Source organism: Heliangelus exortis, chromosome 2 (genome assembly GCF_036169615.1).
Source record: "Heliangelus exortis chromosome 2, bHelExo1.hap1, whole genome shotgun sequence".
Classification (NCBI taxonomy): Eukaryota; Metazoa; Chordata; class Aves; order Apodiformes; family Trochilidae; genus Heliangelus; species Heliangelus exortis.
Window position 1 is genome coordinate 77,754,054 of NC_092423.1, and position 25,684 is coordinate 77,779,737.

A 25,684-nucleotide genomic window follows, 5' to 3' on the forward strand; every position below is an offset into this window, starting at 1 on the left:
TGATTCTGTGAGATGTAACAGCCACGAGAATCCCTTTCCCAGAAGAGAGGGGCTGGAGCTGAGGAGCTGGAACTCTTCAGGGGAAAGGTGAGTTCTGCTGACCCTCTCCATTCTCCTCCACACCTTCCAAGCCAAGGTTACTGCCAAAAATTACTGTACCATGTATGTGCTTATAAATTAGCCAGGACTCACATGCAGATAAGAATATGCTAAGTTATTTCAGTAACAATTTTTGCCCCATAAACAACTGACCCCAGTGGCTTGAGAGGTGTTGCATCCTGTCTTAGATGACTTTGCCTCTTGTATTGTAAGGGTCTTCTCTCTGCAGCTTCATGGGCTGCTTTCCAGGTGCAGCTCCATACCCCTTCATCCACGGTGCTGGGGGGGTATTTTCTAGAGCCTCAGTGGCAATTTTCATCCCAGGTGTTTTCATGTAGTTGCTCTTATGCTGCTACTCTCATGGTCTCACAGACACCAGCAGCGCTGCTACAGGAGATGCCCTGGGCAGTGGCTGCCACTGGTCTCTCTTCCTTCTCCCTTTTTCCTATCTCTTGGTTGTAGCTTCTGATTTAATTTAGGGGGGGCAATAATATTTATTCTGATACATTAGCAGCCAAGCAGTGTGCAGAACCTGCCCTTGATTTAAGCATGCTACAGTCTGCAATAACATCTCCTGTCTCTCCCTCCCATTCCCTCCCTTCTCCTTCTCCCTCTCTCACATTTCTTGTTTTTAATTTTCCTTGAACAGAACTTCCCTGCTAATAAATCTTTATGTACGTGAGCTTGTCTCAAGTCCCTTTGTTTAACCATGAGGCAGCATCATGTGCCAAAATGGTATTAAATTGAAATTTAAGTTGCCATATGTTAATTAATTCAAGAAATTTGTGTACAGACATGATTAATCGCTTCAGATTATTTGTGATATTCCAAATGATAGCAAACAACATTTTTTCCCACCAACACTTGATTTAAAGTTAGAAGATTTATAGGTTTTTTAAAAAATGCTTGATGGGGTAGATTATGCTGTATGACATAAATGGACATCAAATGGCATTATTCATCACTCCAAGAATAACTGTAAGATAATGTATGTATAGTATATTGTAAATAATATTTTATAATATATTTGCCTGCCTGTGTTTATATTTTCATGACATACAGTTATCAGAATATTTAGAAGCTTAGATAATTAAATGTTCTGTCATTTCAGGAAAAAAATAAACTTAAGGTACTATTTTAAGTATGGAATACAACACAAGTTTTCAGTTAATTGTATATTTAGGTATTTAAATCTTGTAATGTTGATTTATTCAATTAGCATGTGCAGAGGAGGTAACAAAACTGATTTCACTATGTCTTTTTAAGGCATAATTGAGTTTTGTGTGTGTTGACACACACTTTGTGTTACTTGCAAGGAGGAATTAATGCAACACTTGTCACTAGCTTTTAAGATGTAAATGTTACGTTTAGAAAAAGTTTCAAGTATACCGCACGATACATGAGCTATACCACTTATTTAAAAATCAGGAATCAGACATTTTAGGGAAGAGAAAAAAATCTGCATGGCAGTCTGTGTCTGCTTTTCTGTAAGGGAATCTGACATCTCACCTTGCTTCTTCCAAAGCAATGAACTGTGAGTTTAACATATGAGTACCTTATATGGTAGATGGCACATGGAATAAAGATTGAGCTGGCCAATCTTTACCCAGCAATCAACAGCATTTCAACTTACAATCACTTTAGCTCTCATGGGAGACTGTGCTCTTGATACTCAGTTGATTTGTATTTCTATAAATTAATGACTGTGTTTAGGCACCAGAAATTCCCCTCTTTCACATAAATATTTAGAGTTAATAAATAGGTTTCTACTACCAAATATTTCCTATAAAGGGAAGTGAAAAAAATTCTCTTTCAGCCTTTCAGTTTGCAGGTCATGTATTGATCCCTGCCTGGTGTCATGTGCCTGAATTTTCATGCCCTGGCTCTGCTGGTGCCCAGCTGGGAAGACCCTAGAAACAAACCTCACACCTTCAGATAGAACTTTTCTTCTAGACCTATGTAGCCTGAAAGTGGGGCCCCTGGAGCTAGGCACAGGAAGGACAGTACCATCCTAAAAGCTGTCCATATTGAGGACAATGATGAACCCAGCAGCCACTCATGACTCCCAAAGGTCATTGGCAAGCTGTGCTATTTTTCTCTGTATTAACTTTTTCATCCAAAACGTGTCTAACCACAATATTTTTATCTGCTTCAATTTCCTGTCAGCTACTACCATTGCTGAAGCTTTCTGTGTCCACCTGGCTGTTCACTGGGTGTTCAGGAACAGCAGGAGCCGTGTGCCAGGCTGTGCCCACACTGCAAACCAGAGGCGTGATGCTACTGGAGATTTACCAGAGATGTCTGCTTTCAAATTAAACAGCTCTGCCAACACTCTGTATTTACTTACAGAGTAGGATTGTTGCCACTGAAGTGTGGAAGTCTGTCATAAACACATTTCAGAGGTTTTCACATTGGACTTGTTGCAGTTTCATGTTCTGTGTGCTGATGAGTATTTGCAGCTCATTAAGATGATCAGGAGATCCAAATCAAAATAGAATTTCTGAACTGAAGTAATATGCTCTCGCTGATGCATCGGTGTCAGTGTTCTGCTCTTGCGGTGGGAATCTAAGTGCTTCATTTTAGATAAGTGCTTAAGTATTAAGTCACGTTTACCACATATTTATGCAATATGCTAATCATTATAATTCTTATTTTAGACAGTAAATGTTAAGGACAAAATGGTAAAGGTCACTATTGAAGCATGGCTAAGCTAAGAAAGCTAAATCAGTATTTATACTTTAAAATGACTGAATTTTGACCATGCAAAATGCTGACCATCTAGATTAGACTTGCTCTCCAGAAAAAACATCAAGGAGCATTTAGCAGCACATTCCTGTTTAAAGACATTTAGAAGAACTTAGTGATTGCAGTTTGGTGGCAGACTGAACTACCAAAAAACTTAGGTACTGCCCATATATTACACTTGCATATTTTCAGATATACTTTCTTCTATAGTCTTTATTTTAACAGTAGATATAAATCCCGTCCTGGATAGCCTAAAAGGACATCTGTATCTGTCTTATAATGCTGTATTTTATTAAACATGGAAATTAATTTGAAATTTCTGACAATTGTAATAATAGTAATCATATAGAAATATTAACATTTGTACACTATTAATTTTAATTAAAAATAATTATTATAGTGTAACAATAAGTTTGAATAGTTTTGTAAGTTTGTTGTAAGCAGCACATCTAAGACATTGATAGAATACAGAGCGCTATGATGTTATTGTATAAAATAGAAGGTACATTTAAAAAATAATACCTACATCACACTATGATTTTACTATGGAACCTAATTAGTAAAGACTGATAATGATTAGTAAACTTCTAACTTGCTACCTATTTTAAATGATAATTCTATTGATAATTCTATTAAAATAACTTATCTAATCCAATATTTTTTCATTAGTATTTGCTTTTAGTCTCTTTTTCATTTACTTATTCATTTGTCATTTTTTATGCTACAGTACCAGAACTTAATTCACAGCTTTAGAAATCCTAGAAATAATATTTTCTTCTTTTTCTTTTTTTATTTTTAAATTTTATAGGATGCTAGTAATGCTTATTTTCCTCTAAAGCTCATCTTCTAACAGAATTCCATGTTTTATTTTATATACTCCTTCCAGCTTGCTTCATTTTTGCCCCAAGGAAGAATGTAAGTAGTAAAGAAGAAAGCCAATTGGGAAGCAAGGTCCTTTTATATTTGTGTTTATGGGTTTGTTGAGAATGTTATGCAATAAATGCAATAAATATGGCTATGCAATAAATATGCAATAGTTATGCAATAAATATGGTTAAATTCTCCCTAAAAGCATGTCTAGGATTTTGGTAGGGTGTTTCACAATGGAATTGTTAGTCTGTGGACAGCTCACTGACATATAGTGAAAAAGGAGAGAAATTAACAAGTTGATGCCCTGATCAAACACTGAATGCTGGTACACTGAGGTTAGAGAAAACTCACACGAATACAGACTAAACGACTTAGGAAAGGTTAAATAAGACTCAAAGCAGTGTTTTGGAAGCAAGAAAGGATGTTTGGAGTAGTGTCAGAAGGACTTACTCTTTTAAGGATAATCTCTGCAACTCACAGTTTCTCAAAGTGAATAACTATATCTGAAGGCAAAAGTTCCAAAGTCAGCAAATCCATTGAATTATGTCAGGCTAACGATGTGGCATAAGGCTTGAATGACTTCCTATGTATGTACATATCTGAAGATCAAACTGATGCTGCTTTCTGAATATCAGGTATTCCACGACTCCTTGATAGAACAGAACCCCTCCTGTTGCTACCAGTTGACATGTGTGAGGCCACAGCTTGAGTCCTGTGTCCAGCTCTGGGCCCCTCAGCTCAGGGAGGAGATTGAGGTGCTGGAGCGGGTCCAGAGAAGAGCAAGGAGGCTGTGAAGGGATCCAGCACAAGTCCTGTGAGGAAGGGCTGAGGGAGCTGGGGCTGTTCAGTCTGGAGAAGAGGAGGCTCAGGGGAGACCTCATCACTCTCTACAACTCCCTGAAAGGAGGCTGGAGCCGGGGGGGGGGGGGGGGGGGGGGGGGGTTGGGCTCTTTTCCCAGGCAGCTCCCAGTAAGACAAGAGGGCACGGTCTCAAGTTGTGCCAGGGGAGGTTTAGGTTGGACATTAGAAAGAATTTCTTTACTGAGGGGGTGATCAAACATTGGAATGGGCTGCCCAGGGAGGTGGTGGATTCTCAATCCCTGGAGATTTTTAAGAAGAAACTGATGTGGCACTCAGTGCCATGGTCTGGTAACAACAGCAGCAGTGGATCAAGGGCTGGACTTGATGATCTCAGAAGTCCTTTCCAACCCAGATGATCCTGTGAGACTGTGTGATTCTGATTCTGTGACATGAACTACTGGTTAAACACAATTTTTCCAATTACAGCTCACTATTTCATCAGGGTAGGTGTGTTTGCTGGTTTTTCTGATTTTTTGGGGGAGGTTGTTTGTTTTGTTGGTTGGCTTGTTTTTTGGTTTTCATGATGAATGGATACATTTGCAAATTCAAGCCAGTTAAAAGCTCAAGATGGCAAGAACGGGCTGCAATTATGGTTGTTGTTTGCTACCAGGTTCCCTTCATTATTCCCCTAGTTATTGTGAGGTGTAAATAGTGTTTAAGCACTTAAATAATATTTGTTTCAATGCAGTCATTCAATAATTCAAGATACATATGAGTTGCTTCAAAAGATAACAAACTCCAACCCCCCAAAAAACCTCCAAATCCAAAGCCAAAATTCAAGTGCATGAGATTCCTAGCCTTATTTTTTTGAAATCAGTCTTTAAGGTATCTTAGGAAGTAGTATGAGTTTCGAAGTTACTGCACATCCAGTCATTCAAATAACTTTAGCATAGTCCAAAACATCAGAAAATCTTAATAATCTCTTGATACTAAATGCAAGGTCCAGACATACACCAAAGTGACATTTAATTTTCCTCCTATTGAATACTTTACTGCTAAATATCAGAATACATCAAACTTTCAAAATATATTTTGGAATTTAATAAGTCAAGGAAGACTGGGTGAATTAATGGCCTATTGACAGTAAATAAACTGCAGTATTTTTCTTAAGAAATTATTAGGTTTTGATCGCTTGTGGTATTGATGATAAATAAATGAAATATTTTAACTAGGAATGTAGCTTTATGGGTCCATAATTAACCAGCTGTGCTCTTGTTAATATTTGCTGACAACACAGAGTTCAGTAGTGCCTGCCTATTGAATCCTATGACAAGAAGCATAATAACTGACAGAAATTACATTGAACAGGGGTGCATTACGCTGTTGCATCTGTTTTGTCCCTACTGGTATAGTAATGTGCATACTGGACAGATAAGAGTGGAATTTAAATTAGCAGAAGCAGCTTCTAGAGTTTTAGGTATTTTAATGCCACCCTTATTGTAATGTAACTTTGTGAGTTAATTAAGCATTAAAAATTAACATAAGCAAGATGAATAAATAGCTTTTATCAACTTATAGCTAAAGATGGAAATCTTCAAAAAGCAGATTGCAGCAGGTATTGAACTGATGTTCATTTATACAATGGTGTTCACATGCAACTCCAGATTGCCAATTTTCTTGAAGTAATCAGAAATTCCAATTAACTAACCCTGAGAAAAGCATCTTGGGAAGAGGGAACATGCTAAAACTAAAAACAGACATTGTGATTTGTGGTTGCATTCATTATATATGAGTGAAAAAAACAAGTGGGAAGTATAAAATATTATCCTCCCAAAACATAAAAAAATATCAGAGTAACAGGGAGGTAAACACTAAAGATCACAGATTTAGAGAAATAACTGTGTTAAGTATAAAATAAATAAAAGTTATTATAAATTAAAGTATAAAATCCAAAGTATCAGTTAACTGAAGTTACAAGAGATTTTAATATGAGACCCACAGAAAACTATAAAATAATTTCATACTAAGTTAATAGCTTTTCTAGCATATTTAAAAAAAAATTTGTAAGTAATTTAATCTCAGGTAGCAACTAAGCACCACACAGTCACTCACTCCTCCCTCCTGGTGGGACAGCAGAGAGACCTGGAAGAGTAAAAGTGAGAAAACCTGTGAGATGAGATAAAGAGAGTGTAACAGGTAAAGCAAAAGCCATGTGCACAAGCAAATGAAAACAAGGAACTAATTCAATCTTTCCAATCATCATGCATAAAAGTTACGTGGTAAGACAAACACCATCACTCTACATATGCACACACACACATACACCTTCCTTTTTCTTCCTCCATCTTTATATGCTGAGCATAACATCATACAGTATGGGACATCCCTTTGGTCAGATGGGATCATTCATCACATTGGGGTCCCCTCCAACCTTCTTGTGCCTTAACTCTGTGTCAGGACTGATCAGCAGTAACAAAAACATCCCTATATTATCAACACAGTTTCCACCACAAATCCAAAACACAGCCCCATACAAACTACTATTAAAAAATTAACTCTATACCAGCTAGAACCAGCACAATAGTTTTCAGAACATATTTATTTAAAGGATGGTTTTGTGCAAAAGAAGAATGCTGAGCCTCTCAATCCCTGTGCATATGCTTCTCATGCAACAAGTCCTTCATTGGGATTCATGTTTCTTCTTTCCCCCAAAAATTAAAATTAAAAAATTAAAATTAAAAAGCACAGCAAGAATTTTTTTCTATTTAAATATTTCTCCTGTTCTATACTAGTTGATGCTTCCACTCCATGGTACACGAGACATATTCAAGTAATTTAACTGTTGAAAATCCCTACTATGTCATTCAAATTAAGATGCTGGCATAGGTGGTATCTCCAGGACTCTCTTGCACACTGTTTCCCTCTTTGATATACACCAAAAAAGCAAAATAACACATCTGCTAAGAAACAATCACTTCTAGTTCATTAGGGGCTGAGACATTGCTTCAGAGAAATTATGCATAAAGGTAAACAACATTCAGTGTTTTGCTGCCTTGGTGCATACACAGGAATACTCCAGTCAGAAACCTTTATGCTTCCATTTCTTTCTCCAGACAATTTACGGAAGTTTAATCTTTTGCAAAGTCAATATTAGGTCAATACACAGGAGTCAATGAAGCATTTTAATGCTGTATTTGTAATTGCTCCTTCGAGGCATTATCTAATTCTGAACTGTAGATTTTAAATCTTTTTATTTATTTATTTATTCTATCACTGTGAATAACCCCACATTTATTATGATCAAACATCTCTTCTCAGTCTACTTCCTTTCTGTTCTAATGCTGATGAATTCTTTTGTAGGTCGGTGCTGTTCATTCCTCTGGTAGAACCTTTTGAGTCTACCTAGAAAACCCGTAGGTCACAGAAAAGTTAATCTGATACAAAGCAATGCCAGTCAGATAACACATATGGGGATTTTCACAGTCTTCACAGTATTGTTGGTCAAAAACATCAGCAAGAAGTACAATTGCTTGAAGACTGACAGATGATGCTTCATCACAATATAGGAAACTGGTAAATCATCTGGAAACGTGCCATACGACCCAGCAGGAAAACCACTGAGCTAAACATTTCTATTCTACCAAAGGCTGCTGCATACACAGATGTACACAAAAACACCAGTCTAGTGAGGACAGTCTCTCTTCATTTTTGATATTTCTCACTCAAAATGACTTCACATTTTACATCCAGGAGCTTATATTTTTTTCAGGACATACTTGCTCTCCTCCCCAATATCTGTCTAAATATTAGTCTTTTCAGCATAAAAGGAAACAGATAAAGCAGAGAGTAGTGACAGCAGTAAAAAACCTGAGTCACTAATCTTCCTGAAATATTGCTTTATTATTTATATTTTTTTAAATTTTCAGTATTTATTCACTATATTATAAAAATAAAAACCAGTTATCTGCCATATTTTGTGAAATGCACCTCTTTTGATATTCCATTCTGTTCTAGAGTGTGCTTTTGTGATTGCATCACAAAATCAATTTTGTAATGTAATTAGACATAATGGAAAACTTATTTAATGAGAAATGTCTATGTTAACTCCAACAGTCCCAGTTTAAAAGTGAAAGGAATCTAGGGCTAGAACAATTTAAAATTATTCCTTTGAGAAGGAAAAGTAGAACAACAACACACAAGGTCTTAATTTCATCCAACAACTAAAAATAAAACTAAAACATACTGGTACTACAAACACAGGAAGGGAAATGGTTTGTATCTCACTTGTAGTCATTTTACACACCATCATATTATTTAAGTCTTAAAAGCCTGTATAAGATACTGTTTTCACTAATGATGAACATTTCAAGAGTCAATATAACTGTTCAGTAAACACTTTCTCTTCCATATCCCACTTCATTCAGTAGGTTTTGTATCAAGCTGGAAGTGAGGTATTATACAATGTGATCATCAGAACCTGGAGCAAGTAACTTAATAGGAGATATTAACATACTATTTCTCTTGTTATTTAATTTGTAGATGAATTAAATAGAAAGGGATGTTTAACATGAACACTGTATGATGTTAAAACTCATTTTCAAGCATGGTTCCACTAAAATCCATATACATGGGCCCAACAAGGAATATATGATAAACCAGATGAAAATTGAGTTAATTGTAAGTGGTTTTAGATTACCATATCAATTATGGTAAAAAAAGTTTGCTTTAATACAGTAAAATTAGTACAAATTATTCAGGAGCAGGCTTTCAGATTTTACACTCAGACATTAAAGGAATTAAATAATATTTTTTCATATTTGCCTGATATTTGTTTAACTCTTAATACACTGTGGAAAGAAATGTACACAATAAAGAATGCTTTGATAAGTGCTTCTTCTGAGGCTGCACTGAAAACTAATATCTTCCCCTGTCATACCCTTTCAAAATGTCCTTAGAGGTTAAAACGCATCTAATATCTCATATAGGTCAGCAGCAAACAATAGTAATGAACATAGCCCTCTAAGTAAATAATTTCTTATTTACAATGCTGGCACTAATCTTTATTTTAATTTCACTGTCAGTTCTAACTCAGGCCATTAGCAATTCAGTTATTACACTATTAGAATGCAACTGTCTATCTAAGTTTGAGATATTTTTCCCCTTCTTTTTTTCTCCTCTCTTACTGAAGAAAATCAACCTTTTCCATCTTAAGAGGCTGCACAAGGACTTCTGGCTATTTGCTGTTGCCATGTCAACTACTTTGCTCTCAGTTCTTCCTCTGTCTTCATGTTCTCACATTGGAAATGCATAAGGACTCTGTTTTCATAGCCTACATTATCAGCACAAAAGTGGTAAGAGGGCTTAACTGTCTGTCCAAAGGAACATGATAGCAACAAGTAAAGGTGAAGAATATTAATTCCTTGCATTTATAGTTTATATTCAGTACTTTCTCTCCTGTTAACTTATTTACTTTCTTTTTGAGTCAACTCCAAGTTGAGTCAACTAGTAGTGCTTTTTGCTTCCTGTAGGGTAAGCAACTAGGATATATGGCACTTCATACAGGATTTGGCGGGGTAGAGTCAATTTTCTTCATAGAAGCTATTGTGGGGCTGTATGTTGGATTTGTGCTGGAAATGGTGTAGCTAACATGGGGATACTTTTGTTACTGCTGATCAGTGCTGACAGACTCAAGGCCTTTTCTGCTTCTTATACATCCCTCAAGCGAGTAAACTGGGGATACACAAGAAGCTGGGACAGAAACAGATGGGACAGCTGAATGCAAGTGGGTCAGTTGCTGATGATAAATATTTAATTTTTTTTTTTTATAATTTCCTTTTTTTTTTTTTTTTCTGCATTAATTTGTCTTCATTTCAGTCCACAAATTTCCTCAGCATTACTCTTTCTATTGTAGCTCGGCAAAATATGGAACATGGTAGCTAAGGAAAAAACTCAACACAGAAAACACAAAAATAATAAATTGCAATTAGACCATGTAATCCGGTTTGTGTTCATCTAATGCTGAACCTGATAATGACTTCTAGCAAGCATCTGTTCTTGTTAGTCTTTTTTAAAAAATTGCTCGGAGGCTTAAAAAAAAAGTTTTCAGTCATATTTTAAATTATACTTGCACATTATTATTAATATGTATGAATATTTTTATTCATATTGTTATGGTACATTTTTGGTCTCCTTTTTAAGGCAGGAGCCCAAGTTGCCTAAGTATGAGCTAAAAATGTATTTTTGCTCTTGCAGTTAGTTCAAGGCTTTAGCTCTTTATTTTCTGAAGTTGCAAGTCTGGTGTATCATTTTGGTGTACACAGTACAAAAACAGGTACCTGATACACTGAAGTTCAGTGGAGGGTCACCAAGATGATTGTAGTACTAGAGACAGCTAGGTGAATGTGAGTAGGTGAATAGAGAGAGGTGTGAGTGAGTGAACTGTGTTTGTTCAGACAGAAGAAGAAAAAACTAATGGTACTTAAGCATCTTACTCCTCTTAGTGGTCTAAGGACTATTTCAAGTGCTGTCTTCTGGTAAGAAGTAGCTAAGAAGTTACAGCCAGGTTTCATGGAGTTGCACAGTGATGTAGCACATACAAGGTGCAGAAAGGGAATTTTAAATAATTTGGAAATATGAATATTATGTATTCTCAATATAGATATTGAAGCTGAAAAACCAGTCACAAGGATGGTAAAACAAGGAAAACATTTGGTCAAGTAGGGTGTGAACTCTCCACCTCAGAGACAATCATCTTGACTGAAAAAATCCCTAAAGAACCTGATCTAATTTCAAAGTTGGTCCTGTCTTGAGCAGAGCATTGTACTAGATTTTCCCTCTGACCTTAAATTATTCTGTGATTTTAAGGATCCAAATGGTTTAGTTGAAATTTCATGGGTTAAATTCCAGTGGAATTTTTAAGACTATTTTCTGAGCCCAGACTTCTTATAGCAGGATACTGAGTGGGTTTTTTTGGTACAGACTTGCTCAGTTTCCTGCACATGTCACTTGCCAAGTGAAACACTTGTATGAAACCTTTACAGTTGCAGTGTGTGATGTTCCAGATGAAGAAACAATTATGCTTAAAACAACTGGTTGCAGGAGAGGTCATCTTTGGGCAGTAATATCTGCTGGGCAGTCACCCACACAGTATTGGAACTGACCTGTCTTGTTTCTACTCTGCTCCTAGGAACTGAGTTCATTGGAATACTCATCCTCCCCATGCTGTCTAAACCAAGATGATTTTTGGATAAAGTAAATTAAGTGTTGATGAGGCCTGTATTAAATGTTAGTTAGTTTGACTTTAATCAAGTTCCAGCTGTAACTTGTGTAGGTTTGTGTTACACAGAACTCCTTACGGGTACCATGAGTTAAAAATCATTCCCAAAAGTAGCTTCCTGGTTCTTTAAAAAGCATGAGGGCTGCTGGGGGTCAAAGCTTCCATATAAAAGACTACTGTTTGGTCAGTCAGGGAGAGAAGGTGTAAAATATCTTTTTAAAATGTCTTTTAAAAATATTTTACAATGGTTTCCTAGTATGTCAGAGTAAAAGTATAAGGTGTAAAAATATGAAGAAAATTTGAGCACTTATTTCCTGATTTTTTGTTAAGAGCCCTCTGGGAGAGTACAGCACAACAAATAGCCAGGCTCCTGTGGTGCTGATAATTCCTTAGTTAGTCTTGCATCAGCACAGATGGAACAGAAGTTGCAGTGGTGCAGGTGGGTCCTGATGGCATTACATTTTTAAATTAATGCATAACTCTACAATATTTCTTCTTATCAGTATATCACACAACATTTTACAAAGATTCTCAGTGTCATTATTCCAACTTCAAAGACAAAATAAGAAAAAAGTGAAAGATGGTAGCTTAGACTGAGTGGCAAGCCAGTTTTAAAACTGGAAATAGAAGAATCACATGTATACTACACAAACAATGCTCTACTGACTGGGGAATAAGGTGGATTTACCAGGTCTTCCAGTTATTATTAGCTTTCTCTACATTCACTGTAATCATTTGCAGTAAAAGAAGCAAGGTAGGACAAAGGAAAAGTAAACAGCACACCATCTTTTTTTTTTTTTTAAATCAGCATTTTTTCAATGTGTAGGAGCAGTGCTGAAATAAAATTCTAAAGAAGACAGGAGAAAACAAGTTTAGTGTAAAAATCTATCTTTGGTGACAAACTGTAGGTCCATCTAATTAATCTAACTTTCAAATCACCTTGTCTCCAGGATATCTAAATCCAATCCGCAATAATCAATTCCAGGGTGAACATCTCATATTTCACACCATTAAAATGCAGCACAATAGCATGTTTCTTATCTTTTGAAGAAATAGAGCTATTATATTAATCAACATGCATCTCCAAGGGCAGAGAGTTTTCATGTTGGTTTAAGCAACAGGTTTTCACAGTATAAATGAGCTGAAGATGAAAAAGAATGTTTTGTAGTCATTGTAGGGTATGGTGTTAAAATGTAAGTATCTATATACATTTTTCCATTAGTCCTTTAAATTTACATTTTCCTACTTAAAATGCAACTTCAAAAATTCATATTTTAAAAACTAAAATTTAAAAAATTCAACATATCAGAATATCATGAAAATATCTACAGTCTCAATAATAGCTGTGCTGAAACCTTATTCCAGGTCCTATTGGGTTAGGCTGAGTCAAGAAATCACTAACACAAATGTGTATGAGGAATACTTTTCAACCTCCTTTCTCTTAATCTCCATATATTAAAAATAACTTCTTGTTATTAAGAATCATTTCCAGTCAGCCCATCATATTTCCAGTTCATCTATTACATGCTCTCTGTGAAACACAGTAGGTTTTTTTACTTGTTTGGGGTTTTTTTGTTTTTTTGGTTTTTGCTAATTGTATTTTTTTTTTTTTTTGCTAACTGGATATACATAAACAAATATAGTGAGGCTTTTGATTTCTGTCCCTGGCCTGTCCCCTCTGCTGAGAACAACCTGACAAACTGGAGCAATTTCTCCACAGCTGCCTTAAGGCCATGTTCATCAATGGGTATACTGCAGGCAACAAATTCAGAAATATTTGAGGTACTGCCTGTGTCGACACAGTCAGAAGGGTCACAGTTCACTGACCAAACAGTGTTTTTTCCCCTGATGTGTGGACATTACCTAATTCATTCTGAAGACTGATCACAGGAGAACCTCAGCAACTGCCTTGGGTTCAGTTCTCCATCAAACCCAAGCATCCCTTTCCTCAGAGGGCAAATAAGATTCTAAATAAAAAACATAGTGACTACATCTTTGGTCACAGATATTCCTTGAAAGAGTACCCATTGTCTTTATTTTCTCATTTGGTTGTCAGTTTGAAATTTTTCCTTTCTGCATTTTCCAGCCTCCTCAGGTAGGCTCAGGAAAGTTCATGTGAATTTAACTTTTCCAATTTTAGCTGCCTTGTCCTAATATTGAGGAAAAAAATAGTTGGGAATGGTAGGCTTTGATAATTTTACGAACGTTTGCAAAAGTTTACCAATCCTTTTGTCCACAGCTATTTGCAGTCTGCTCACAGTAGATTTTAAGTTATCTCAGTCATGTTTTTAACAGATCAGTCCCCATATGCCTTAATTCCTTTTCCTCTAGGAACTAAACTTTCTGCTCCTTTTCCAGTATTAAGATTATTCTTCTTTTCAGTCTGACTCCTTTTGTAGGGGCTTTTTGTTTGTTTGTTTTTTGCTTTTTTCCCTGAAAGTTTCTTTGTAATATGCATGCTACTGTTTGATGATGGTTTCACTGTCTTTAACATGATCTGATTGGGACAACTGTTCTGCAGGCCATTTTGTTCATTGTTATATTCACAGATAGAGGTATACAAATTTTACACTCATTCTTTTCTTCTAATTTTGTATATATTTCTCTTCATATAAAAACATGTCTTCATATAAAAAACTTGCCTTTTCCCAGTGGAAAAAGTACTGAAGAATTACCAGAATTTCTAATTTGAAATTCTGTAGTTACTTTAGAGAAGTGTCAATGGCATTAATTTTTAGTCCACTAAATTGCAGTCCATTATTTTCATCCTATTGCATCAAAATAACCAGAGTATTTTTAAAGGACTTCATAATTCAAGATGGAATGGTTTTTGAAACACAAAATGCCTTGTTTCAAGAACTATGAGCAACTTACCATCTCAATGTAAACACAAAAATTTAAAGTGTGATTGAAAAAACTGTAACATTTACAAAAGAGTAAGTTTATCTACTTTATCATGATGGGGCATGCACTTTCTTTTTCTAATTTGGAAGTAAAAATGATCTTCACACAAGAAGTTGCATCATAATTAGGATTTTTATAGAAAATAATGAAGTCCTTCATTCAGTGATGGTTCCACAGTTTTACAGACACAATTTCAAGTAGGATTCTGTTCAACAAGAGCACCAAAATGGCAGAAATATGAAATAGTCCTAGAATATAATTAACCTTTTGGAGAATATGTTTTTAAAATGTCAGCAAAACTGATATGGAATTATCTGTAAATACTGTTACATAATCAGGCTATAATCCATTTTATCAAGGAGAAAATACATAAATTTAAGTCATCTTTTCAAGAACGTTTGTGATAAATATGATACTCACTCTATTTTTGACACCTAAAATGCATATTCTGGATATAAAATTGTGTTCCCAAATTTCACAGGTATTACAAGAAGGTATGCATCTGCCTCTGTAATACCATAAATGAAAATAAGAATTTCCTTCATGCTCTGAACATTAAAATATACTTTTTTCAATCTTATGCCTACTGGCTCTATTGTCAGTAGATCACTGTGGAGTCATTTTAGTGCTATGAAACATACAAATTATCTTCTCAGTGGCACTTAATTTGGTCATGATACTTTGGGACTGAGTAAGGAAAGCAGAAATACTACCAGCAACCTGTAAAAGTGAGATAGTCTCTGAAGTGTGTTTAGAAAAAATTGTCTTACTGAGGCACTATAATAGATCTAAGCTATCTCTAAACTGAGCCTGAGGTAAACAAATACATGTGAAAAACAACTGTTAGTCTTTGAATATAAATATAACAAGGAGACTAGAAGACATGCTTTAAAACTCATGGGATTCTTCATGAACTATATGTGCAGGAAAACATCAATTTTAGGCTTTTCCCTTTAAAAAAATAATCTAGTTTTTAAAAGCCAAACTGATTCCAGAAAGACTTTTCCTATACTGTATGTTAACTATTAACAAAACTAGTTTTTTCTTATGTAAATATTTGCTGTACTTTTAATGGTAGTGCTTCAGGTAAGTACTTCTGTAAAAACTTCCCAAAATGGCATTCTTGCAGTGGTAGAATCATCACATGGATCTGCTACTAGAGAATTCCTAGGATGTGAATGTAACTTTGTATTAAATGCAGCTGCACTGACTTCTGAAACCAACATTGAGAGTAAAATTTATGTATTAATGTTTCCTGATGAATATAAATGAATATTTATTTTCTCTCCCCTCTGTCAAGAAAATGAAATCAAAAGCAGAGTTCCTCAAATAAAATTCAGTCCATCTAAAATAGCAGAATTTTCTAGTAAGAATTTTCTTAGAGGCAATTTAAAAAAAAACAAACCCAAAAGGTCTTTCCTGTGTCTTGGGGATATTTAAACAGCTTCTCTTGTCTTGCAAAGATAAAGGAATTCCCTGCCTTTTAGATTTATTTTTTGTGCACAGCCTAGGATGCTTATTTGATTTTTAGTCATGTATTAGGCTGCATTCTTCTTTTTCTTTAAAGCAACCTGTTAGTAACAAATCTGACAGCACAAAATAATCTTGTTAACTTGAAAAATAGATTTTGGGTAATTTTTACAGTCATTCAGTTCAATAATTTTACAATAAATGTTTCTTTACTTGTTTTCTGGATCAGTGGGCGATAAGACTGAGCAAAATTGAGCATCAGATGCCTGTGTTTAAAAAAGCTTTATTAAATACAGTGTAAGAACTAGTATGAAGCTAAAAGGCATTCTTTATGATTATTAACAGCACAACTAAAACAGGGCAATAATAACAATGAATTAGAAATGAAAGGAACATTTATAGTTACATAAAATATAGTACATTATCTTTAAAGTAAAATTAACTCCTGAACACTTGTCTACAAAAGGCTATTAGGGAAACAAAACCATCAAACCATCATTCTTTTGTTCTTATTCTTATTGCTGCTGCTGCTGTTGATGTGTTATTTAGGACCTTTCTATCAGTATAATTTATAGGAAAATTTCAACATTAAATTTTACATGTAATTTTAATAAAGTGATTTATAGTGTGTATTTACTAATGAATAACTCTGAGCTGAATCACAGGTAAGCAATAGTTCACTTGAAAATACGGTTGACCAGAGATGATCTAGGCTAATTTATGATTACTTTTCTTTTCAGGGAGGCCAACTCATCTTACAGAAACTGGGCTTATTTTCTGAAGAGCTGGTTGCTGAAACCCTTAATGCTTGAAGATACAATAAATATTTGAGATTTTTTCCTGTTCATTAGCACTATTTTATTGTCTTGCATGAAGAAAGAGCAGTGCTAAACACAGAAACTTTATATCTGTACAATAATATTATAGAAAAGAGTCATTTGCACCAGGGAAAAAGCCCCCTGAAAAATGTATACTAGCTTTCAGAGTTTAATGGAATACTTTGATTTTACAATTCTTGCAAACCTTTTAATGTTTAGAAACAAATGTCTGAGCTACAATAACTCAGAAACGTTTATGTTTGAGCCCTTTTAAACTCATGTTTTTCCAAAATGCCAGGTTCAAAACTGCCACTGTACAAGCCCATTATGTCCATGTGTGTTTATTTTTGATGGTAGTTTAAAATACACTGAGAATTGCTTACCTCAATTAATTGTTTATGGGCATTTGATTTGTTTGCCCTAGATCCTTTGATTTTTATTACTTATTTTATAAAGCATCATTTTAATTGTTAGTGTATGAAAAGTTCCTTGTTTCTAAACCAGGCAAAAATTATATTAAAACTATATTAAATTATATTAAATGTATTTATGTTACAATAATTTACATAATATCATGCTAAACACTTATAAGTAGATTAAATATATTAAGTAACCATAAGAACATTTGGTAGCAATTAGAGTAAATACCCAAATTCCAGTAAAACATATGCTTGCAAAAGACTACTGCTTTTCCCTGTGCAGACCTCTGCAGCTATTTTTTATCATTATGTCTCACAAAATAATGAAGTTCAACTAAAAATACACACACAATAGAAGGAATACCAACTACATATTCGAAAGAATTAGGTTGTTAAATTGTCACTGCTGTCATTTATGTAAGGTAATCAATAATGAAAGCAATTTGAAAATAACATGGAGATTTATCTTATGGGAATGATTTAAAGAATCATTAATCTTATTTTGTAGATAAATAAACTTAGGGCAGTAGTGATAAAGTGGCTTCTAAAAGTGTCTATAAAAAGTAAGTGGCAAAGCTAGCTTTATAACCCAGCAATTCTGCAGTCATTGTTCTGTCCATCACCTTCTGCTCTCCAGTAGTTCATCTCTTACTACCTAGCCTGGTGACAGACCTAGAGCTTGCATCTTGTGCTCAAGTACATCCTTCAGGCAATGCCCCTCAGGGGACAACACGAGTGACCCAAGTGATGGGGTAGTAGCTGTGCAGTTCCCACTTCAGCATTCACTGTGGGGTGTGGGCATTTTACTCTGTTCTCAACAACATGATGTCTACTGCTTCTTGCATGTCCCCGCACCCACTAGGGAGTAGGAGGTAAATAATGCTTGAACTGAAATTTAGTGTAAAAACCTACCTGTGGTAGTGCTGATTCAAGGTGCTAAAACCATATCCAGAAGCATGCTGCAAAGGGGCAGCCAGTGAGACAGTAGGAATTACACAATTGGTACATCAGACATTTCAGTATTTGTCTTCCAGAGCAGCAGTAAATAAAGTGGTCACTGCTCCTTTCAGTGTTCATCTGAACCCCTCATTGACTGAAGATGAGGGGTTAATGTCTGTATAAGGCCTAAGAATATTTATCTAGTTTTCTGCTTCTTCTACTGTTGATTGTTCATACCTTTACAATACTACTTAGGTTTTATTCTATATCAATAAGCAGATCAAAGTTTTACAGGTTATCAGGACCAGCTGAAGGAAGATTCTACTAGTCAAAACCAGGGTTTAAATTTCCTCCTATTCCTGAAGTCAAGACTTTTTCTACAGATGACATCCATCTAGAATTCCTGAATTTATATTAAAAGTAAACGAAAAAGAAAGCTTTATACCTCCAAGCAAGGATGATTTTTGGATTTAAATCTCTTGTCAGAAGTCTCTCTCCACTTCTCCTTTATCTTTTCTTCACTCATGTAAAGAGCAAGTATCTGATTAAATACTCAACCTTTAATGGCATTGTACCAGGAAAAAAAAAAAAAAGTAGCATGTATAACTGAGATTTCTCAAGTTATTCAGCTGAAACTGACAATTTCTCCAAAGGAAAGATGAATTTAGTGAGATAATAAGGCCTGCTAAATAAATTTTACAGACAAATCATTATCTCCTCTCTTCTGTCTTTACTGGAGGAAAAATACTTGGATCTGGGATCCTTTGTGGTTGTTCATTACTGATAGGTCCATATCTGAAGATCGTAGCTGGAGGTCAATGTACAATCCACTTAACACCTAGTAAACAGATAATTTTCCATGAGCTTTTATTTGTAAATGTCATTACTGCTAATGGCAAAAGCAATCGAAATCCTTTCCAGTTAAGTGTATTCTGACTGTGCAGGCACAAAGAAAGGCACCCACTTCTTTCCCTCTCATCCCCAATAGCAGAAAAACAGAAAGACCATTTATTAGTCAAGGAAATATATACAATACATGGAACAGGTATATTAAATTAAAGCTTTATGGGAAGGTATATTAAAAATGCTCTATGGGAAGAATGAAGAGAAAGAAAGGAATGAATGAGGGGGAAGGGCTAAGAGAGGGAGGGAGGGAGGGAGGAAGGAAGGGAGGGAGGGAGGGAGGGAGGGAGGGAGGGAGGGAGGGAGGGAGGAAGGAAGGAAGGAAGGAAGGAAGGAAGGAAGGAAGGAAGGAAGGAAGGAAGGAAGGAAGGAAGGAAGGAAGGAAGGAAGGAAGGAAGGAAGGAAGGAAGGAAGGAAGGAAGGAAGGAAGGAAGGAAGGAAGGAAGGAAGGAAGGAAGGAAGGAAGGAAGGAAGGAAGGAAGGAAGGAAGGAAGGAAGGAAGGAAGGAAGGAAGGGAGGAAGGGAGGAAGGGAGGAAGGGAGAAAGAAAGGAAGAGAGAAAGAAAGAGAGAAAGAAAGAGAGAAAGAAAGAGAGAAAGAAAGAAAGGAAGAGAGAAAGAAAGAGAGAAAGAAAGAAAGGAAGAGAGAAAGAAAGAGAGAAAGAAAGAGAGAAAGAAAGAGAGAGAGAAAGAGAGAGAGAAAGAGAGAAAGAAAGAAGAAAGAAAGAAAGAAAGAAAGAAAGAAAGAAAGAAAGAAAGAAAGAAAGAAAGAAAGAAAGAAAGAAAGCAAGCAGAAGTTATAAACAGTGATGATACAATGCAGAATAAAGTATAGATACTACTGGCTGAAATGTATCCTGTGTATCTGCAAGTCCTATCCAGATCCTTGAAAATAAAGGCAGGAACAAGAAAGAAGTGTTGACCTATGTCTTGATCTTTCTAATTATATGTCCAGAATTCAGATAAGATAGTAATTATTCTATTTTCAGTAATTAAAAAAGCTATTGATCTCACTTCTGATTAGGCAGATAAATATTGATAGAACTTGAACAACTCAGCAGTTTCAGATGTTGCAGCAACTCCATCTGACTTGAACAATGTTCATCACCTCAGAAGTCCTTTATCAACCAGCATGACTGCCTTCTATTGTATGAAAGTGCATTCAGATATTTTTCCTATCCGGATCTAGCTCACATTTTAAGTACATAGCCAATTTTTCTGTAGAAAACATGCTCACACATCTTTCAAATTCAAGATCTCTCTACTGAAAAAAAAAAAAAAAAAAAAGTAATTAAAAAGAAACCTCCCACTTTATTCCAGTTAGAATTAAGAGGTAGCTTTCATGTAGTATTTTCTTTTGATGGGGGCCAGGAGGAAGGAGGTGGAGAAGGTGATGGGGATGAAAGGTAAAGAACTTGGTTCTGAAGAATACCTGAAGGACTTCCAGCTGTAGAGCAGAACTCCACCAGCTGCCAGAGGCCTGAGAAGAGAGCTCCTGGGTAGGGTCCAGGGCAGCTGTCTGCTGCCAAATGTCCTCAGCCTTCTCTCTGGTGCAACAAATTCATTGCTTGCTAGCTCTGCTGGACACTTCTACACTTCCCACCCTCCACCAGAGCAACTACATGTGAGTGATCATCAGTTTATTCAGCACTGTGAACAGAATCCTGGGGAGGAGGAGGCTCTGCTCAGGTGCTCTGGTTCTTGCAAGCAAACTGTGTATCAATAGGTAGGGAGCTGAGGTGTTTGAGTCACACAATTTGTAACCCGTGCTAGCTGATCAGTCTCACACCTTCATTGTGCTTGGCCATTAGAAGTGCCCACCTTGCTCTGCAGCTGTTTTCAGTTATCTCACGACTGGGTAAAAGCACTTCAAATGTGAGAAAAGAAAAATACATGGAAAGGTACAAAGTGACTCACTGGGTTAAGCATGCTTCAGACGTATATCTGAGTCTTTTACTCTTCCCACTCCATCAAATTCTCAGCATGGTTCTCATCTTGGGTGATACAGTTCATGTACAGCAAATGCTGACTTTGCCAGATCATGGCTGACTTTGCCAGAAGGAAATGGAAAAGCTTAGAAGCAGGGTCAAATGCATCATGGTATTTAATAGAAGAGAGACAGAGCATTTGTGAAAACAGTAAAGATATCAGAAAATTGATGGTTAAAAAATCCATATGAATTATGGATATAGATCATAAATGATCTGCATACCTTAATACAAAGGTAAATTCAGGCTGGAAAAAGTTATCTCAAATTATATATATATATTTCAAATAGAAAAAGATGTTAACAGGACGTAGAAAATTTCAGTGACATGCATTGAAAATGAGAAGAAACAGTATGATATATTTAGAAAGAAGAGATAAAATATTCACTTTTCTTTCTTACTCATGAAAAGAAAGTGTAGGAACTCAATGAATAATAATCCCTCAGAAAATGTGAAGTATTCACAGCTACATGGAGTAGCAAATAGTGAGAGAAGATATCCTAGAATTTGCTTGTTTTAACATATACATTTTTTTGCATTTATGCTGCTTTCAGTGTCTAGTAGTCAAAAACTATTTTCAAGACACCAGAACTTTGGTACTTACTCTATTATCAAACTCTGCACTTCCTACATCTCAATGTTTCTGAGCAGAAACCACCTCTTTTATAAATAGCTCCAGTTGTCTACAATACTTGTTTTAAGTTCTGCATGTTTGCAGGACACAGAAAAAAGCAGCAGCTTTCAACATATATTTCAACATATAATATAAGAACACAGACATTTATGATATTTATTGTGGTGCTTTGTGCTGTTAGTAACATATTTAGTGCTGCACAAGGCTATGAGGTATTGTGTGTACCTAAAATCTGTTCTGTGTGTCATCTGCTCCACCGTTTTTCTCTCCCTGCCAGTCAATACCTTGCTTATCTTTCCTGTATGGCTTGATTCAGAAGATACAGAAAACTCCTAATAGCACAATGCCACCATCTGTTTTTACTCAAAGGTACCAGCACTGAGCAATGTTTTGGAAGAAAAGAGAAAACACTACCAAATAACAAATAAAACCAACATTCCCCTGAAAACCTCTCTTTTGCTTGTGAAGAACTAACATTTTTTACAACTTTTATAACTAAGCCCTAAAATATTACCGTTTTCTCTCTAGCTCTGTCTAGTCTAATCTTTAATTACCAGACAAGGAACAGCTTGCAGAAAAGTAACAATTTAATTCTGGAATGTATGTCTAGGTAGTGTACTACCCTGAGGTAGAATCATTGTGGATTTGGACACAGGAGGTTACATGAGCATGTACATTAAGCTGGTTATTGACTAAATAAGAGACTACATCAGGTTCACTTGTGTTCAGATAAGAGACCAGCTCCAAAAGAGAGGAAGAATCTACACTTAGGAACTCTGGGGAGTGGGATACTTAGATCCTGATGAAGGATGAAACTGAGATATTTCTATTTGAGAAGTGATCAGCACCTTTTTAGTATGGTCTTAAACACACCTGCCTGTTGGTGGCAGGATGCCAGGCACATAGTAATTAGCATTACTGCAACTAATTCCCTTATGGATGTAACGTGTTATGACTGAACTGAATTATGCTTCACAGTAGAGTTGTTTAATTTTGGGTGCTTTTTTCTTTCTATTTATTTTTTCTCTTTAATTTTTAAATTTTTATTTTCTAGAAGGGACAGATCAAAGACTTACCTTAGTGTGCCATGGTTTTTGTACACATGATCTAAAGTACACTGCAGTAAACAGGAAGACTTTTTTTAGCACCTTAGATATGACAAATCTAACATATTCACTGGCAAAAGTAGCACCAAAAATTTCAGGCACTCCAGGCACCAACTTTTCTCCTTGCTGCTCTGCCAGCTATTACAACCTCCCATCTGTCAGCAGAGGGGCTCATGTGGTGGGCTCAGACAGCTCAGTCCCCTGGTGCAGTGGGTACTGCAGAAACAAGACTGCAGATTGTCTTTGTGTGATATTGCTGTCGATGCACAACTGAAGTAGAAATTGGCACCTGCTGGTCTTCGCAACCCCACAATAAAAGGGTTGTCAAAAAGACCAGGAAAAGTATGCAGCTGTTCATTGTCCTACCTTGATATGCAGACACACACATTCAAGCAGTCTGCATAATACCAAAGCACAGAACATAGGCATTATTTCTTTTTTTCCTGAATCATCTCTTTTTATAATGTGAGGCTTGTTTTATGTAGAGCAAAGGAAACATTTCCTGATGTTTTACCCAAGAAATTATAAACTCCCAGAAAATAATACTGTTTTCCTTTTAATTTCCCTGAATAGATATTTATTGATACTCTATCACATCTCTATGACACTTGCAATATCAGCATGAGTAGAGACTAACTGGAGTTTTGAATTTCTACTCACATTTCAGCAAAACATGTGATTGTTACAGAGCACTATGCAATGTTTTTGTCACATTCTGTCTGTAGATTTCATTATCACTTCAGCAGCCTAAGACTGTGGAACTAACTGAGCAGTATGTCTTGAAAAGGCAGTAATATGAATGCTTACAAACAGAAAGCTACAGTGGAAATAAAGATAGTTATTATTTTACTGTGAATTCAGTTATATTGCTAAAAAGCATCTTCCTCAAATACAGCTTAATGAGTAATGTCAAATAGTGTATCTTAGTAGTAATACCTATGAAGTTTTTTAAGCAGTCCATCTCTCTTCTGCATTACATGCTAGTGCTGTATGGCTGTGTTAGTGTTTGACTATGATGGCATAATAAATTTTTTTATTTTATTTTGTAGCTCCTGTGGTGCACTAGCACAGACTCATGTCAAAGGGTGTTAAAAAAGTTCCTTTATACATAACCCTAAACAGACTCAAGGAACTACAGACCAGTCAGTCTCACCTCTGTGCCTGGCAAGGTCATGGAACAGATCCTCCTGGAAAATCTGCTGGGGCACATGAAAAACTAGGTGAATGGTGACAGCCATCATGGCTTCATTAAGGCCAAATCATGTCTTTAGTCATTTGATGGCCTTCTACAACAAGGCTACAGAAATGGTGAACAGTTGCAGAGCAACTGACGTAATCTACCTGGATTTGTGCAAGGCATCTGACAAAGTCTGACATGACATCCTCCAAACTGGCAAAACATGGGTTTGACAGATGGACCACTCAGTGGATAAGTAATTGGTTGGATGGCTGCACCCACAACATTGTGGCCAATGGTTCAGTGTCCAAGTGGAGTGAGTGGTGTTCCCCAATATTCAGTACTGGGACCAATGATGTTTAACATCTTTGTTAACATGAACGGTGGGATAGAGCATAACCTCAGCTCACAAGTTTGCTCACAATACCAAGCTCTGTGGTGTGGGTGACCCCTTAGAGGCAAGGCAGGACATCCAAAGGGACCTTGACAGGCTGGAGAGGTGAGCCCATGCCAACCTAATGAAGTTCAGCAGAGCCAGTGCAAGGTCCTGCACCTGGGCTGGCACAGCCCCAGGCACAAACACAGGTTGGGTGGACAATGGAGAGAGATCAGCCCTGAGGAAAAGGACTTCGGGGTGGCAGTAAATGAGAAGCTCAGGATGAGGCACCAGTGTGTGCTCACAGCCCAGAGGCCATCCCCATCCTGGGCTGCATCAAGAGAACCATGGCCAGCAGGGTGAGGGAGGGGATTCTGCCCCTTGTCCCTGGGATACTGTGTACAGCTTTGGAGCCCCCAGCACAGGAAAGATACAGACCTGTTGGAGAAGGTCCAGAGAAGGGCCACAAAGGTGATCAAAGGGTTGGAGCACCTCTGGTACAAGGACAGGTTGAGAGAGTTTGGACTGGAGAAGAAAAGGCTCTGGGGAGACGTTATAGCAGCCTTCTGGTGCCTGAAGGGGCCTACAGGAAAGCTGGGGAGGGGCTTTTCACCAGAAAGGGTAGTGACAGGAAAATAGCTAATGGTTTTAAGCCGAAAGAGGGTCAATTTAAGTAAGATACGAAAACATTCTTTATCATGAGGTTAGTAAGACAGTGGAATAGGTTGCCTAGGGAGGCTGTTGATGCCCCATCCTTGGAAGTGTTTAAGGTCAGGCTGGATGAAGCTTTGTGCAAGGTAGTCTAGTGGGAGATGTCCCTGTCCTTGCAGAGGGATTGGATCTTGATGATCTTGATGATCTTTATGGTTCCTTCCAACTGTAACCATTCTATTATTCTACGATTCTAATATGCTGAGCTTTTGCATTTTCACAGGTATCTGGATATAGTTTAGTATGTTCTTGGAAATCACAAAAGACAGAGAACTGAGCCTTGACTCTTCCATCAGTGGAAACGTGTTTCCAAAGAGATATTTTTAAATGCCTACACCTGTGGAGAGAATACAAAAATGTTTTTTTGACCTTGGGAGACAAGTGTTGTATTATACCTAAAAATATGAGACACCGTGAAATTAAAAGGAAGGCTAATTGATCTCTTAATCA